We start from the raw sequence: 15,058 nt of genomic DNA on the forward strand, positions 1-15,058 counted from the left end.
TCGCTTATATCGTTCTTTCATTAAGGTGACCAATACAATGCACAGTACTCCAGATGTTATATTACTAATGCCCATTATAACTAAAGCATTCCATCCCTAGTTTTGTATTCATTTTCCCTCAAAATAAATGATAAGGTTATGCTCGCTTTTGTAATTACTTGCTGTACTCGCACGCTAACCTTTAGCGATTCATACATGAGGATACACAGATCCTTGCATCTCAGAGCTCTGCAATCTCTCACCATATAGATAATATGCCTCTTTTTATGCTTCCTGTCAAGTTGGGTGATTTCATGTTTTCCCACATCATACTCCATTGTTAAATTTTTGTCAACTCTCTTAATCCATCGATATCATTTTGTAGCTTTTTTATGTCCTCTTAAAGACCTATTTTCCCACCTATCCTTGTGCCATCAACAAATTTGACAATTTTGGTTCCTTCATCTAAATCATTTATACAAATTATAAATAGTTGAGGTCTCAGCTCTGATCACTGTAGCACACCACTATGTCAACATGAAAAGAAAACCTATTTATGGCTACTCTCTGCTTCTTGTTAACCAGCCAATTTTCTATCCATGGCAATATACTACCCTTACACCACCAGCTTTTATTTTCTGCAATAACGTTTGATATGACACCTTATCAAATGCCTCTAGAAATTCAAGTACAGTTCAGCCACTCGCACCCTTTTTCCAACAGCATGTGTTACCTTCTCAAAAATCTCAGTAGATTGGTCAAACATGATTTGCCTTTCACCAAACCACATTGACACCATCTGATTAATTGAATCCATCTAAGGGTCCTGTTGTAACTTTTTTAAACAATAGCTTCTGACATTTTTCCAATGTCATATGTCAACTGGCCTGTAGATATGAGTATCAATAGTGTATATACAAGATCAAGTCAGAAATGTTGTATTTTGCAGTGAATGACACACGTATTGACTCTTCATCCCCCATCTGGTTCACTAATGTCCTTTAGGGAAGGCAATTTGCAGTCCTTACCTGGTCTGGCCTATATGTGACTCCAGACCCATAAGAATATGGTTGATACTTAACTGCCCTCTGGCCAATTTGGGATGAATAATAAATTCTGGCCTAGTCCATGACACCCTCATCCTATGCATGAATAATAATAGAAAAAAGTCTTTTCATTGCATAAATCAGCAACATAATAGAATACTGTCCCCTTTGTTTTATGAATGCAGCTCCAAAGGTACTCAAGAAGCTCAATAACATTCAGGCAATCTTGGCGGAAGCTCGACTTGATTCGTCCCAGCGTTTGTTTAATTTGGGACGTGCGCGTGAAATCTGTCTACGGGCTAATTAGAGAGGCCCTTCTAGACCTTTGGAGTCAGATCTCATCACAGTTCAGCCATGTAGGTTTTGTAGTGTAGTGGTTATCACGTCTGCTTTACACGCAGAGAGTCCTGGGTTTGAGACCCAGTGGAACCATCAACTTTTGGGCAGCATGGTAGCTCAGCAGTTAGCACTGCTGCCTCACAGCACCAGGGTCCCAGGTTCGATTCCAGCCTCAGACGACTGTCTGTGTGGAGTTTGCATGTTCTCCCCGTGTCTGCATGGGTTTCCTCCGGGTGCTCCGGTTTCCTCCCACAGTCCAAAGATGTGCAGGTCAGGTGAATTGGCCATGCTAAATTGCCCATAGTGTTAGGTGTATTAGTCAGAGGGAAATGGGTCTGGGTGGGTTACTCTTCGGAGGGTCGGTGTGGACTTGTTCGGCCGAAGGGCCTGTTTCCACACTGCAGAGAATCTAATCTAATCTAAAAAAAAATCAGTTTGTTTGATCTGCACCCCATCTTCTATCTTAATAACTCACTTACTCCATTTCATGTATTATCTAAGTTACAGAGCACAGAATCCGCATATTGCACTGCAACAATTTATTGAGGTAGATATTATTCAACCAAACAATGACTCATAATAATTAAATAAACAAGGCCTGAAAGTGCAGCGGAATGCTATCAATTCCAAACACTTCTCCAATTATATACCATGCTGATTGAAAATGTGACCCCATTCCAATTCATCATTGATGAGTTGAAATCCTGGAACTCTTTAGCTATTGTAGCACGAAGTGTAATAATTATTGTACTCATTGTCAGGATGTATCATCAATTATGTCAAACGATGACAGAGAGAAAGGTCCAATAACAAAGCAAATAGTCAATATACGCTTATTCATTTGTAACAATATTATTTCCAACACGCTACATTTGGTGTTAGGAACACTCTAATCACTCTGAATTGAAAATATATCATTATTCCTTCATCATTGCTGAATCAAAATTCTGGAACTTCGACCAGACATAACTGTGGAAATACTATTACCATATCAATTGCAAAGACTCAAGATTACACCTAATCTCCAACTCCTCAAGAGCAATTAATGCTGGACAGTATGTGCTTTTGATGCCCCCACCTTGTAAATTAATAAAAAATGTATTTTTGTGAATTGAGGGTCACAGCTATGCAGTTGGAAGTTAATAAGACCAGTTGTAAGTGGCTGGGTGGAGAGACAAAGTAATGTTATTTCAGAACAATTTTGGAATTGGTTGTTAAAGCATTTTAAATGGTTTCTTCGGTAACTTTTATTAACACTTTGTAATTACATTCCTGGTCATGAACAGCTCTGAATTTGCATTCTTGTGCTCAGAGAAAAGGGATAAGCCTCCTTTTCTCCTTTCTTTATATTTTGGCATTTGATTTATTGAAACTAGGTGAAGAAACAAGAAGCTGTAAATAACAAGAAGCATCAATAACTTTGGAGTGGAGGTAGCTACATTGTACAAAATGACGGATAATCCTGGGAACGGTAATTGCAGAAGTCATATAATTGAAGCTTACATGGATTTGGAGTGCAAAAGCAGCTTGTTCTGTATTGGAATTTGTGCCCCTGAGCAACAATAACAGAATGATAACGGTGCAGGTAGATTGAAAGTTTCAAAATCAATAGATAGCATGATCACTCCTAAATTTGCTCCCCAATAGGATTGTGGGCTTTTTCTATAGCACATAAAGTGCAGTTGTTCTGAAGGCAGATCACCATCATCTTCTCAAGGTCAACTAGGGATCGTGGGCGGCACGGTGGCAGCACGGTGGCACAGTGGTTAGCACTGCTGCCTCACAGCGCCAGAGACCTGGGTTCAATTCCCGCCTCAGGCGACTGTCTGTGTGGAGTTTGTACATTCTCCCTGTGTCTGCGTGGGTTTCCTCCGGGTGCTCCGGTTTCCTCTCACAGTCCAAAGATGTGCAGGTCAGGTGAATTGGCCATGCTAAATTGCCCGCAGTGTTAGGTAAGGGGTAAATGTAGGGGTATGGGTGGGTTGCGCTTCGGCGGGGTGGTGTGGACTTGTTGGGCCGAAGGGCCTGTTTCCACACTGTAATGTAATCTAATCTAATCTAAGGGATGGGCAGTAAAATCTGGCCCAGACAGGTATGCCCACATCCCACAACTGAATTCAAAAACAAATATAACTTGAAAGCACCAAATTAAATTGCCATATTCATAATGCAAAACATCACATAGCTGTTCATAGTATGGCTCTGCCACAGCCACAAAACCTTAACAATGAATATGGTTTTCATAGTCTGCTTTTTTATGCTAATAATTTATCACAGGTGCACATTGGACAACTACGGGCATCATGAGAATGTCTGTAAGTCTCTTGGTATCTTTGCATTTCAACCTTCATCATTTGTTGCATTGTGCCTGACAATAGGTCCTAACTCAAGTCTTATGGGAGATTCTTAAACTACTTAAAGCAGAAGTGTAAAATATTTGAGTCAAATCACCATTACACACCTCTGTTTTCATCTGTAATTTTCTTTTTCTTTTGGGTGGGTTAAAACTAAGGCTAAAACCGTCTCCTAACTTTTAAATGGAAAAGCCCACACCACAGGTTTTCAGAGATTTATTTCAGAAGTGGTTCAAATACACAGCAGATGCAGAAGTTAAACCATGGAAGCTAATGTGTCAATGAGATGTGTTTTGCTGAAAATAGGTTGTGTTCAACTAAAAGCAGACCTGGCAATATTGCACTGATATAATAAAGGAAACCATTCAGACTTATTTTTATTATGTCATGGGCTATGAGGATAACATTTGTTGTTCATCTCTAATTACCCTGGAGATTTTGGTGGTGAGCTGCATTCTTGAACTGCTGTAATCCACTCTCACCTTTTACTAAAATGCTATTAGGGATGGTGAATAAAATGAACAAATGGGATATAGTTCCAATTCAGGATGATATATGGATTGGAAGGGAACATGCAATTGACGGTGTTTCTGTGCAGCAAACTATTGAGATTGAGGGGAGACAAGTCCTCAGGGCCTGATGGTCTACATGCTAGGTTCTTTAAGAAAGTGGCAGCAGGGCTAACTGAATCCACTAGTTATGATATTCCAAAATTTCTTGGATATGGGAGATGTACCAGTGGATTAGAAATATCCTAATATAACAACCTTATTCTAAAGGAATAAGGTTGTTATATTAGGGAGGGAATCAGAAAGTAGAAAACTATAGACCAGTCTTTTAGCATCATTAAAATCCATTATTAAGGAAATAATACATGTCATTTGGAAAGTCAAAAGATAATTCATCAGAGTCAGTTTGTATTCAGGAAAGGTAAATCATGTTTGACTAATTTGTTAGAGATTTTCAAAGAAGTAACGAACAAAGTTTCCAATGGGGATTCTGGTGATGTTATATATCTGGACCTCCAGGAGGCATTTGATAAGCTGCCATATAAAAGGTTACACACAAATTAGGATTACATGGCATTAGGGGTAATTTAATAACTTGAATAGAGGATTGGCTCGCCAACAGAAAGCAGAGAGTTGGGTTAAATTGGTCTTTTTTGAGTTGGCAAAATAAGGGATCCTATAGTGTTTGGTCCTCTACTATTTACAAGCTATATTAATGATCTGATGCAAAGAAAAAAGGTACATTGGCCAAATTTGCAGATGACACTAAAATAGGTAGGACAGTAAGCTGTGGTAAAGGAATAAGAAATTTACAAGTGGCTATGAAAAGGTTAGGTGAATAGGCCACCATTTTGCAGATGGAGTTTAGCATGCATAAGTGTGAGGTTTTCTAATTTGGTCAGAAAAATAGAAAAGCAACTTGTTACCTAAAGGGAGAGAAACTTCAGAGTGCTTTCATTGTCTTTGCTGCCCTTGTGCATGAATCACAGAAAATTAGTATGCAGATACAGCAGGTATAAGGAAGGCATATGGAATTTTGCTATTTATTGCTATTGGAATAGAACATTAAAATAGGGAAGTGTTACAGCATCTGCATATGACATTAATGAGCTTGCACCTGGACTATTGCATACAGTTTTGTCACTTTACTTGAGGAAGGATGTAGTTTCCTTGGACTCAGTTATGAAGAGATTCACTAGACCAGAGGTGAGGAATTTGTCTTAAGAAGAGAGAATGTACAGTTTAGGCCTATATGTTCTAGACTGAGAGGAGATCTAATTGAGGTATACAAGATGCTAAAGGAGATTGACAAAGTGGACTTGGAAATGATATTTCCTTATCTTCAGCAATCTAGTATTATATTGATTGTAATGAGGTCAGCCAGAGGGACATCATAGAATATGAGTTCCCTGATTGGGCATGTTAATCTGGACCATTAAGGCAGCCCTGGCTGACAGATAAGCTCAGCACTTTCAGACATCCTGCTCACTCTGAGAGCTGGATCTGAGGAAGCTGGATCAGTGTCTCGAACTCTCCAAATGTAAATAAAGGGTGACTTAGTGACAGGATACTGACCTCTGTGGAGTTATTTCAGAATGAGTGGTCATAGTTTTAGGAAAAGCGTAAGCAGATTTAACACAGAAATAAGGAGAAATTATTCTCTTAAAGGGCCATGAATCTATGGAATTTATTACTCCAAAGTGTAGTGGATTCGAGACATTAAGTAAATTTTAAAAAGTGCTGGAGAAACACAACAGGCCTGGTAGCATCTGTGGGGAGAGAAATAGAATTAACATTTTGAGTCTAGTATGATTCTTCTTGGAACTGTAAAAAAATGGTGTTCATCATGCCGTTCACCAATAAGGAAGAGCAGCAAGTGAAATAGATTGTGAAGGTCCCTAGAGCAAAAGACAAAGGGAGTGATAATGTGATAAAGCAAAAATAAAGGTGTAAAATGGATGTAAATGATGGTGTAAAATGGAGAAGATAGTTCCACTTTGCTGAAAGCAAAGCCAATAAGGCACAAACAAGACAAAACAAAACATGCCAGTTCAGCTGTGTCGGGCTGTGCAAGCCTGTCTCATTATACATTAGTAGATTTAAAATAATCTCTTCCTTGTTTGGTTCCAGAATATATTGATATAAGAAACTGTTCCAAATTCTGCTCTAAACTTATCTTTAATGCTGCCAATGCCAATTTGTTTCATCAAACCAAATGAAAATGAATAACTATCAATGATTATTGCAATGTTTTTCTGGCAATCTCTCATTAGTTCTTAACTTATACTCTGTCCTACAATATAGTTATAGTCAGGTCCTGTGAACAGTCCTGCCAATGACTTCTATTCTTTGTTATATCTTATATCCTTTGCTATCTTCTAAAATCTTCAACTCTCCAGACTTATTACTATTTCTGGCCATTTTATAGCCTTTTAATTTAATCTAATACAACATTTAACCTATAGGCCATAGACCTTCCCTCCTGGAACTTAGTTAGGCATTGTACATGTGAACTAACAACAATCCCTCTAAATCTATCATCTCCTTCTTGGTTTCATGTGGGTCAAGAAGATTCAATCCAGTGGTCCAGATTGTTTTATACTGTTGAGGATGTAGCACACAATTATTATTAAGGAAGACAGAGAACATATATGGGTTGAAATGAACCTGAAAGGTCGGATGGCCTTTACAAACCATTTATTCTCTGAGTTCTTTAAATAAACTGTCACTCTATTACATACATAACATTGCTAGATAAATAAATTACTCGAAAATTATATTTGAATGTTGTTTAAAAGCATCAACATTATTCCTCTAATTTCTACAACAAAAATAGAAATCGCTGGACAAACTCAATAGATCTGACAGCATCTATGGAGAAAAAAGCAAAGCTAACTTTTTGAGTCTGATGACTCTTCATCAGAATGGTCAGTTAACTTCCCACAAATGCTGCCAGACTTGTTGAGTTTCTCAAGAAATTTCTGATTTTGCTTTAGATCTCCAGCAATCATAGTTCTTTGTTTTATCCTTTTAATTTTTATGTTGCATTTTGCGATGAAGTATTTTATTTTTTGGCATTAATTAGCTATGAACTCACCAGTTAGAGTTGAAATACTTAACCACAGTGCCTACGGAAGTTGCTAAATTTGCATGCTATCCCACATCAATAATAAAAATTGTGCATTGTGATCCTGTAATAAGTATCTGTCTCTTTATTCTTCATAGTTTTTGAAACACCCAATTTATACAAAGAAGTATCTACCTGACTGAAGGTCAACAGCGATAGAAGAAGGTACTTTGCAGGCAAGAGTCACTTCATTTCATTGGAATGTAAATCCTATGTTACAAAATTATATTGTAAATTAGAATTAAATGGTTTTAATTATAATTCTCTACCCTTTTGAAAGTGGAAGGTGACCTAATAGAGGAATTAATATTTTGAAAGGTTTTAACAGTATGGATATGCAGAGAATGTTTCCATTTCTAAGGAAAAGCATAACAATGTAAGGTAATGACCAAGAAATTATATAAGTAATTTAAAAGAGACTTTTTTTACCAAAGAGTGTTAAGAACATGGAACTTGTTACCACAGGGAGTATTGAAGTGAATAGTGTACAATTATATACATGAGAAAGCCAGACACAGGTGAAGTCACCACAGTCCTACTAGACAATAGAGCTATTCGTTAATTAGAAAGAGAGATGCGTGCTGATTTAACTTGAGGCTCACCAAACCTTAGACAAGAGGTTGAAAAGGAGAGTCTTTCAGTGGTAATGAGGAGTTGAACTCATATTGGTGACAACATAAATCAGCCATCCAGCTAGCTGAGCTAACCAACACCCTAGACAAACATTAATGGGAGAATGGAATATAGAGTTACAATAGGCTAGGCCAGCATTTATTACCCACACTTAATTTCCTAGAGGGTAGATAAGAGTCAACCACATTGCTGTGGGTCTGAGTCACGTGTAGGCCAGACCAAGTAAAGATGGCATGTTCCTTCCCTATTGGGGATTAGTGAACTAGATGCCAATCTTAATTCAAGATTTTATTTTACTGAATTCAAATTCCACTGGGATTCAAACCTGGGTTCCCAGAACATTTACATGTCTTTGGAATAACAGTTCAGCGATAATACCACTAGGCCATCACCTCCCCTTCTCACTTAGATGAGAAAGAGTGAAAGGAGACTTGTCTGGGTCCTGACTTGGAGTGGTTGGGCCACATAGCTCGATCAGTTTCTGTTTTTCACATGTAATCTGATGTGAATATATGCCATTTCAATTGGATTTTAATTGATTAGTTGAACAGAAGGTCTTTAAACTAAGTGTGAATTTGGCAGATTATTGAGTCAATGCACATATTTATAACTAGATCATATGATTCATGTTAACAGTCTAAAATGCACTTCATAATTGTTATACAAGAAAAGGAAATGAATCAGAAAGAGCTTGAATAATCCTTTGCTATCAATAGCATAACGTTGATCTCAGCATTTCTTTTCTCATAAATAAGCATAGATTCAGGAAATCAGTTGTTACACAGTTGGCTGAAGCAGTAATTCTATTGTCATACTTGACTGTTGAAAAATATGTGTTTCATTGGAAAGCAGTTTGGCCAATTACTGGTTAGGATTGATATACTAAGGATACTCCACAGTTCAGGTCAGGTGATTCAAATGCATATTATATAACAAAGAGAAGAAAATAAAGAACTGCAGTTGCTGGAAACCAGAAACAAAAACAGAAATTGCTGGAAAACTCAGAGGTCTGGCAGCATTTGCAGAGAGAAATCAAAGTTAATGTTTCGGGTCCACTAACCCTTCTTCAGAAGAAGCTGAAACTCTCTGAGCTAGTCGGTGTTTCAGTGGATGCTACTCGTGCCTGCATAAAAAAAAGTCGGAAATTAGTTTTGAAAGTTGCATAAAAGCTTGTGCAAATTAAGAATAAACTCGCTTTGGTGCTAATGGGAGAACAGTACAGCAAAATAAAGCTCAGTGGGCTGGTTGCCCACGGATGCCTCCTCATTACCATATAAACAGATCATATCACCAGAGCCATATTGAGTATTTTTCCCTTGTAGGGCATAAGAAAGCCTGATGCCTGTCATCTCTTAGATTTCTTGGGCCAGTTATAGACCACTATTTCTGCAACATGATGTGGGAACAGTTAGTGGCCGTGCTTCGCAGCTGAGACGTTAAGTCATCTCCAATGAATAGGAAGCACAAAGGGAAGAATTGGTTAGTAGTTTGGATGGAAGATGTAGTGGAGAGCCTTTGAGTAGATTTACTGCATGCAACATTGAGAATCATTGTCCAGGAACCCTGATGACATGCCTGAACAATGGCAAAATTAGAACAAGTTTCATCCCTTGAGTATGAGGTAGTAGAGAGAAGATAGCAGGACCTGATCTTGTGGGGAACAAGACATCATTGACCTTCTTGTGGCATTTCTGAGCATCCCCTTTGAGGCAGAAACTATGCCGTGCTTTTATTTGAGTCCAGATTGTTTGGGTCTGGTGTTATAATGTCCTTAGGTGGTCAGCAGGGAAAGGGACTGCCCTCCTCTTCACTACCCCATCCTCGAACACTTTCAGATCTCTATCCTGCAAGTGAGGATATAGCTTGCCTTTCCTCTGTGGAGTCTTTAAACCTCAGTGTTAAGAATTGCTGTTTGAGAGGTAGCCCTATCTTGTACTGTCTGAAGTCGTATGCAGATAGACTTTAAATATGACACCAGAAGCTTGAAAACAAGAAGGTTTCCAACTCTCTGGCCATGCAAATTGGCAAGAATTACACTCAACAGCTAAGTTACATTATTAATGAGGTGAAAAGCAGAATTTTGAATGAGAAAATCCTCACTGACCACGTGGATCAGATGCTCTGATACTCACATGCCAACACACTATAATTACAAATGGGAAGAAAAACAGTCCTCTATCTCGGTTGCTTTGTGAGAAATGACTCTATAAATTATAACACAGAAACCTGGAAGGTAGTGACATGATTACTGTTGGAAAAAATAGAATGCTGCAGGTTGGCAGAGACAGATTACAATAAGGAAATTGTCAATTTCCAAGAAGGGCCCAGAGGCCAAAACTTTAAGGAGCAGGAGCTTTATTAAGAAGGTGTTCAATCTCCAAGCAGCAAAGTTAGAGAGAGCTTTTTGTCTGCCCAAAATGGTCAATTATGTCATCATGATGTCCCTTGATTAAAATTACAGTCCACCATACTTATCAAATACACAACAGCCTTCCTCCTTTACATCGGAGGTTCCTGCAATGAAAATATTAACAATATTTACAGTCATATATTCAAAAGTCAGTAGATAAATATTCTGGAGGACATTGATTCCTGTGTGGGTATTGACACATTTCAAACATCTGTTTATTTTTCTTATTGGCTTTAGCCTCTGGTGTTTTAGGTGTGCTAGGAACATTATCTGCGGTTGTCTGTTCCTGAGCATACAGTACATTTGGAGATTCACATAATATCATGGTGTTCTCCACTAAGGGACCCAGATGCTCCAATTCTGTTCTGTCGTCAGGTCAATCCAGGTCTCTGATTAGCACAGTTATTTGAGAATCTTAGATTAGATTAGATTAGATTGCCTACAGTGTGGAAACAGGCCCTTCGGCCCAACAAGTCCACACCGACCCTCCAAAGAGTAACCCACTCCCCTATATGTACCCCTGACTAATCCACCTAACACTACGGGCAATTTAGCATGGCCAGTTCACCTAATCTGTACATCTTTGGACCGTGGGAGGAAACCGGAGCACCCGGAGGAAACCCACGCAGAATGTGCAAACTCCACGCAGACAGTTGCCCGAGGCGGGAATTGAACCTGGGTCTCTGCTAACCACTGAGCCACCGTGCTGCCCCAATTAATATTATCTCCAGCACATTCGTTCTGGTTGCCAAAGGTGATCTACATGTCTTCTCCATACTACATCATCTCTCATCTGTATGGCAGAGTAGAAAAATCCAGTCTGTAATGATGGCTGGTACACAATTTTCAATAGTTGTGTAATTTATTATCAATACTTCTTGACTTTTTCTTAGGTAAATGTGGCATTTGGCCACGTTCTTATTGGAAAACCTTATTCTGTTATTTCCTGTCAACAATGTCTTTCAACAAATCATGATTTGGAGTTGCCGGTGTTGGACTTGGGTGCACAAAGTTAAAAATCACACAACACCAGGTTATAGTCCAACAGGTTTAATTGGAAGCACACTAGCTTTCGGAATGGTGCTCTGAAAGCTAGTGTGCTTCCAATTAAACCTGTTGGACTATAACCTGGTGTTGTGTGATTTTTAGCTTTCAGCAAATCAAATGCCTATGCAACTATGAGCCATGCTGGGGAACTTTTAGTTGTCAAGTGGATGATGTTCCATGACATTGACTAAAATCAATCTTTTGGATAGTGATCCTTATCGTCAAGCTATCCTTAAGAGTTGTTTCATTATTCGAACAAACCTTTCTGTCAAATCATTTGTGGCTGCAGAATAAGGACCTGATCAGATATGTTGAATATCAAATATGTTCTGCTTTAGATAGTCCATAAACAATTGTGATATAAACCAGAGACCATTATCACTTACAAGTTGTTCTGGATAACCAAACCTTGCAAAGATTTCTGCCAATCTTTCAATGTTTTTCTCTGAAAATGTCACCTTCATAATGGTAACTTCAGGCCATTTAGTATGTGCATTAACCATGATGAAAAATACTGTCCTTCATAAAGGTCCACCATAGTCAATATGGATTTTTTGCCATGCCATTTTTTTCATTTTTGGCCATTCCCATGGGTGTAATGGCAGTAAGGGAGCTTTGTTGTGAAGCCTTGTGCAAAGTGCATTCTCAGTTTTGGTGCTGAAACCTGTCCACCAAAAATAGAATCTGGCAATCTCCTTCATTCTGACAATACACAGTAACCTTCATGTTGTTGATTTAATACACGTTTCCTTACCTGTGGTGGAATGATGACCCTCATTCTCCATAACAGACTTTCTGTGTGACATATGGCTTCAGTTTTGGGTTGTTCCTTTGATCTTACCACAAAGTACCAACTCCATCTTTTTAAAAAATAATGAATAATTTCTAGTGTAATTCTTAACATGTCCTGGTGTTACTGGAGTGTTCCCTACTTGTTTGAAGTAGAAAATGTCTACATAAGGATTGTTTGGAGTTGACTCATTTGGAAAAAGCTAATCCAGAGAGCCCAACAGGACTGTATGTAACACAAACTGAAATTGCTGGAGAAACTCAGCAGGTCTAGTGGAGAGAAAATTTCAAGTTTAGTCACCCTTCTTCACAACTCTGGAGTATATGACTGGCTGTGGTGAAAGCAGCCTTTGTGTTGACAAGGCCTGGTATGTAGGGGTGAGGGAAGGACATGGAAGATGGTGCTCAAACTCTAAAATTATTGAACTTGATGTTGAATCCTGAGGATGCAGAGTCCTCAAACAGAAAATGAGTTGTCTCAACTTGTGCTGAGCCTCACTGCAACATTGCAGTAAGCCTGAGACAGAGGTATTGGCCAGGGAACAGGGTGGTGTGTTGAAGTGGCAGGCAACTGGAAAGTCAGGGTCACTTTTGCAGACAGAAAGTAGGTCTTCTGCAATGCGGATGCGCAGTCTGCATTTCATCTCCCCAGTGAAAAGGAGACCACCACTTGAGCAGCAAATACAGTAGACTCGATTGAGTGAAGTACAGATTAAAGTTGAAACTTTATTGCTGGAACAGCACAGCAGGTCAGGCAGCATCCAGGGAACAGGAGATTCGACGTTTCGGGCACAGGCCCTTCTTCAGGAATGAGCAGAGAGTGTTCAGCAGGAGAAGATAAAAGGTAGGGAGGAGGGACTTGGAGGAGGGGAGTTGGAAATGTGATAGGTGGAAAGAGGTCAAGGTGAGGGTGATAGGTCGGAGTAGGGTGGAGGCGGAGAGGTCAAGAAGAAGACTGCAGGTCAGGAAGGCGGTGCCGGGCTGGAAGGATCCGGCTGAGACAAGGTGGGAGGTGGGGGGATGAAGAAACTGGTGAAGTCCAAATTCATCCCCTGCGGTTGGAGGGTTCCCAGTCGGAAGATAAGACGCTCCTCCTCCGACCGTCGGGTTGTTGTGGTTTGGCGGTGGATGAGTCCAATGACCTGCATATCCTCGGTGGAGTGGGAGGGGGAGTTGAAATGCTGTGCCACAGGTTGGTTGGGTTGGTTCGTCCGGGTGGCCCAGAGGTGCTCCCTGAATCGCTCCGCAAGTAGGCGGCCTGTCTCCCCAATATAGAGGAGGCCACACCGGCTGCAGCGGATGCAGTAGATGATGTGGGTGGAGGTGCAGGTGAATCTGTGGCGGATATGGAAGTTTCCCTTGGGGCCTTGGAGAGAAGTGAGGGGGGAGGTGTGGGCGCAAGTGTTGCACCTCCTGCGGTTGCAAGGGAAGGTGCCGGGAGTGGTGGTTGGGTCGGTGGGGGGTGTGGATCTGACAAGGGAGTCGCGGAGGGAGTGGTCTCTACGGAAAGCTGATAGGGGAGGGGAGGGAAATATATCCTTGGTGCTGGGGTCTGTTTGGAGGTGGCGGAAGTGACGGCGGATGATGCGCTGTACATGGAGATTGGTGGGGTGGTAGGTGAGGACCAGTGGGGTTCTGTCCTGGTGGCGGTTGGAGGGGCGGGGCTCAAGGGCGGAGGAGCGGGAAGTGGAGGAGATGCGGTGGAGGGCACCGTCGACCACGTCGGGGGGGAAATTGCGGTCCTTGAAGAAGGAGGCCATCTGTGTTGTACGTATTTTGAACTGGTCCTCCTGGGAGCAGATGCGGCGGAGACGAAGGAATTGGGAGAATGGGATGGCGTTTTTACAGGGGGCAGGATGGGAGGAGGTGTAGTCCAGGTAGCTGTGGGAGTCGGTAGGTTTGTAGTAGATGTCCGTGTTGATTCGGTCGCCTGAGATAGAAACAGAAAGGTCTAGGAAGGGGAGGGAGGAGTCCGAGACTGTCCAGGTGAATTTGAGGTCGGGGTGGAAGGTGTTGGTGTAGTGGATGAACTGTTCAACCTCCTCGTGGGAGCACGAGGTAGCGCCGATACAGTCACCAATGTAGCGAAGAAAAAGATGGGGGGTGGGGCCAGTGTAGTTGCGGAAGATGGATTGTTCCACATACCCTACGAAGAGGCAGGCATAGCTGGGGCCCATGCGGGTGCCCATGGCTACTCCTTTTGTTTGGAGAAAGTGGGGGGATTGGAAAGAAAAGTTGTTCAGGGTGAGGACCAGTTCGGTCAGTCGAAGGAGGGTGTCGGTGGAAGGGTACTGGGTGGTACGGCGGGAAAGGAAGAAGCGGAGTGCTTTGAGTCCTTCGTGATGGGGGATGGAGGTGTACAGGGACTGGATGTCCATGGTGAAGATGAGGCGTTGGGGACCGGGGAAGCGGAAATCCTGGAGGAGGTGGAGGGCGTGGGTGGTGTCACGAACGTAGGTGGGGAGTTCTTGGACTAATGGGGACAGGACCGTGTCGAGGTATGCCGAGATGAGTTCGGTTGAGCAGGAGCAGGCTGAGACGATGGGTCGTCCGGGGCAGTCAGGTTTGTGGATTTTGGGCAGGAGGTAGAAACGGGCGGTTCGGGGTTGTGGGACTATGAGGTTGGAGGCGGTGGATGGGAGGTCCCCTGAGGTGATGAGGTTATGGACGGTCTCGGACTCCTCCCTCCCCTTCCTAGACCTTTCTGTTTCTATCTCAGGCGACCGAATCAACACGGACATCTACTACAAACCTACCGACTCCCACAGCTACCTGGACTACACCTCCTCCCATCCTGCCCCCTGTAAAAACGCCATCCCATTCTC

The 15,058-nt window shown here is 41.4% G+C and overlaps 1 long non-coding RNA gene across 1 annotated transcript in view; it reads left to right on the plus strand.

Moving 5' to 3' along the window:
• Positions 1-15,058, plus strand: part of LOC122559279 (uncharacterized) — a 77,335-nt gene that overhangs the window by 10,609 nt on the left and 51,668 nt on the right. The window contains exon 2 of the long non-coding RNA XR_015761167.1: positions 7,453-7,519. This is a non-coding gene — a long non-coding RNA (uncharacterized LOC122559279). The remainder of the gene's footprint in view (positions 1-7,452; positions 7,520-15,058) is intronic.

Source organism: Chiloscyllium plagiosum, unplaced genomic scaffold, assembly GCF_037043375.1.
Source record: "Chiloscyllium plagiosum isolate Xiang-an unplaced genomic scaffold, Cpla_swu_hap1 HiC_scaffold_2, whole genome shotgun sequence".
Lineage (NCBI taxonomy): Eukaryota > Metazoa > Chordata > Chondrichthyes > Orectolobiformes > Hemiscylliidae > Chiloscyllium > Chiloscyllium plagiosum.